The sequence below is a fragment of the Microcaecilia unicolor genome, chromosome 1 (assembly GCF_901765095.1).
Source record: "Microcaecilia unicolor chromosome 1, aMicUni1.1, whole genome shotgun sequence".
NCBI classification, from domain to species: Eukaryota; Metazoa; Chordata; class Amphibia; order Gymnophiona; family Siphonopidae; genus Microcaecilia; species Microcaecilia unicolor.
The window spans coordinates 633,553,133-633,557,122 of record NC_044031.1 but is presented as its reverse complement, the minus strand read 5'-3'; the positions used below and the strand labels follow the sequence as shown (position 1 = coordinate 633,557,122).

The window sequence follows — 3,990 nt, the reverse complement described above, 5'->3', positions numbered from 1 at the left end:
TATTTTCATTATAGTGTTTGGAATATGTCCACTTTGAGAATTAGGTGCTCAACATTAAAAGTTTATATTTATTTATTTACTTATTTATGGCATTTTATCCCACATTAAACATGAATTAGGGTGTTTTGTGGCTCTACACGTATCATGATATTATGATCCCTTGTTTCATATTGTTGACGGTCTGCATTTTCCATATGGGTGGTATATTGGTGTATTAAGTTCTGCCCAGTGTAATATTTATGGTACAGTAAGGTTCAGAGTGTGTTTTTGCACAAAGCTGTGCATAGTGTTTTGCCGTTGAGCGATTGTGGTTAGTATATGCTTTGAGCAACCACTTTATTCTTTGACATATGATACATAGCTAATATCTAAATTTAATAAAAGGTATTAATTGTGACTTTTAATTTTAATTTTTTTTTTTCTGTGTGTTATCAGACAATTATGGATTTAAGCCCTACCCCTGGCCCCACCCCTAACCCCGCCCCCTTTAGCCTCCCCAAACAGTTGGTCCACCGACCGCCTATGATTAGAATGTAATATAAAGTCCTCTTAATTTAGACATCATTGATATGGAATGAAAAATAATATTGCCTATTAGAAAAAATCTTTCTCAACAGAAAAGTCATAGATGTTCTTCTAGTGACTCAAGATCACTGAACATAAAACACTTATCTAGAAAACACTGTCAATGATGTGAAGAGCTTTTTCCACCCCTTTACCAGAGCCATTTTCACTTCCTTGTTCCTCAGGCTGTAAATCAGGGGGTTTAACATGGGGATCAGCACTGCATAAAATACTGAAACTACTTTGTCCTGCTCCATAGAATAACTTGAAGCAGGTCGTAAATACATGAAAAAAAGAGTCCCATAGAATATGATCACAGCAGTGAAGTGGGAGGCACAAGTGTTGAATGCCTTGCGTCTTCCTTCAGCAGAGCGAATCCTCAGGATGCTGGAGAGAATATAAGTGTAAGAGACTAAGATGGCCACAAATGTTGTTATTGTGTTGAACCCAACAAGAATACTAAATACAAGTTCGCAGACAAAGGTGTCAGAGCTTGTAAGCATCAAGAGAGGAGGACCATCACAAAAATAGTGATTAATTGCATTAGACCCACAGTAGGACAATTTAAAAGTACAAATTGTATGCACTAGAGCATCACCAAAGCCACCCACATAAGCTGCACTCACCATCTGAATGCACAGCCTCCTGCTCATAATGACAGGATAAAGCAATGGATTACAGATTGCCACATATCGATCATATGCCATCACGGCCAGTAGAAAACATTCTGTGGTAGCAAAACCTGCATAAAAATACAGCTGTAGAGCACAACCAATGAAGGAGATGGTTTCCTGCTCTGCCAGGAGAGTTTGCAGGGCTTTGGGAGTAATGACTGAAGAATAACAGATATCTATGAATGACAAGTGAATGAGGAAAAAGTACATTGGGGTCTGCAAGTGCTCATCTAACCTAGTTGCAAGAATGATACCAATATTTCCCAGCAGGGTGATAATATAGACCAGTAGGAAGAGCACAAAGAGTGGAATCTGGAGCTTTGGATCACAAGTGAGTCCAAGGAGAATGAACTCAGTCACTGATGTCTGGTTCCTGCCTTCCATTTATTCTGTTGATTACAGCTGTTGGTCGAAAAAAATCAGATTTGAAGAAAGCATGTGTAATGATTGTATTTTATGCTTCTAACTGTACACTTGATAGTGGTGATAATGCATTTCTGTGCCATCTGTACTCTAGAAAACAACACTGTATTTTTATCACAACAATGACTTACACATTTCTCATTCATTGTTTATTTATGTTTTGTATACCCTCTTCCTGAAAATTCTTTCAATGGACCGGTATGCCATCAGGACCCTCGTAAGTTCCAGAGTGGTGGACCCGCTTGTGCAGGGAGGAGGAAAACTCTGTACATTAGGGCCGGATGTTTCACTCTCCCCTCTGATTCTCAAATGTACACTACTACTACTTAACATTTCTAGAGCACTACTAGGGTTACGCAGCGCTGTACAAATTAACAAAGAAGGACAGTCTCTGCTCAAAGGAGCTTACAATCTAAAGAACGAAATGTCAAGTTGGGGCAGTCTGGATTTCCTGAGTAGAGGTGTAGTGGTTAGGTGCCGAAGGCGACATTGAAGAGGTGGGCTTTAAGCAGTGATTTGAAGATGGGCAGGGAGGGGGCCTGGTGTATGGGCTCGGGGAGTTTGTTCCACGCATGGAGTGAGGCGAGGCAGAAAGGGCGGAGCCTGGAGTTGGCGGTAGTGGAGAAGGGTTCTGAAAGGAGGGATTTGTCTTGAGAGCGGAGGTTACGGGTAGGAACGTAAGGGGAGATGAGGGTTGACAGGTAAGGAGGGGCTGCAGATCGAGTGCATTTGTAGGTTAGTAGCAGAAGCTTGAACTGAATGCGGTACCTACACCATGATTCACCGCTGAACTGGCACTCTCGGAAGCTCCTCAAATGGAAGTAACATGCGAGAGGGCTCCAGGAATTGGTGAGAGTGCCGAAGGAGACGTCAAGGAAAGTAAGATGATTCCTGGGCGTAAGCGCTATTCTATAAACCGTACCTAACTTTAAGCACAGCTCATAGAATAGCACTTTTTTGGGCGCTGTATATAGAATCTAGCCCTTAATGTGGAAATCATGGATATAGTCACTATCCAGCATTAATATGCCTAAAAAATATTAGTGTACATTAAATCCAATGGACATTAACCTGCAAATTATGCAAATTAAGACTTTAACCCCATCTACTATAATAAAACTCACCCTCAACGTTCTGAAGACAAAGTTCTGAAGTCACTCAGTCACTCACTGAAGAGTTCATGGATTCATGGTGGTGAAGCCACAACACTGACCATGAGGCACATTTTCAAAGCACTTAGCCTTCCAAAGTTCCATAGGTTTCTATGGAACTTTGGAAGGCTAAGTGCTTTGAAAATATGCCTCCATGTCTCTCTGCCCCGCCCTCGCATGACGGACCAATCAGAAAAAACACCCTCAACATTCTGAAACACAAAGGACCATCACAACATCGTTCCCAGGCAACACTAGGCAACGTAAGACAGACCAATCAGAGGAAACTACGTGACAATAAGGAAGGAGCATTCCCCAGCAGAATGGCTCATTATCTGTGCAGCACGGAGAGCACAGAAACACCGCTGGAACGAGAGAAGAATATTCCTGCTGTGGGTATGTGCAAAAATAGACCGGGGGGGTGGGGGGGAGAAATTTTTAAATGCCTAATGCCAGTACTGAAGAGTGCCAGAGGGCCTATAGCACAGACTATATTTGGGATCGCTTGACATGGAGTCAGAGGAGCCGGAAAACAACGTGCCCGTCACCATCTGGGACGTGGGCGAACAGGACAAGCTGCGGCCCAGCTGGAAGGATTACCCGCGACCCAGCCAGCAGCAAACAGCGACCAAGGAAGGGGGAGGAGTACTCATTCCCTGCCTAGGAATCACTGGAGACTGGCTGCCAAACTAATGAAACAACCGCACACCGACGCACCACCTCCATCATTCGAAAGGCATCCACTCTTTCTTCAACAGAAATGCAAACTAATAATACAAAACAAACAAAGAATACATGGTTTCTCAGGCGGCTGCAGGTAACTCCCCACCCCCTTCCTCTTCCCCTTTTGCCGAAGCGGCCAAGGACGTGCCCAACCATTCGCGTCCTCAGGCAAGCCGTCTCCCACCTCCAGGATGCCCAGAACCCCAGCCCAATGGAAAAAGATGGCGCTGCTTCCAACAGCACATTTCTCTTCCAGCATTCCCCTACAGCAGCCCTGAAATGGCCAAAAAATACCGACAGACAAAGAACGTGCTCCTCTACCTTCCACCCATCTAAAACAACACTGCTGCCTCAGCACAACACAAAAAAAAAAACATGGAAAAAAAACCCAACACTCAACAAAGGCTGACCCCCCTTAAACCACATTTACATTTCACCAACAGAAAGACCCCCCT

At 43.6% G+C, this 3,990-nt stretch overlaps 1 pseudogene; it reads right to left on the bottom strand.

Moving 5' to 3' along the window:
- Window positions 1-672: 672 nt before the first annotated feature.
- LOC115481712 lies at window positions 673-3,541 on the bottom strand (annotated as a pseudogene).
- Window positions 3,542-3,990: the final 449 nt, after the last annotated feature.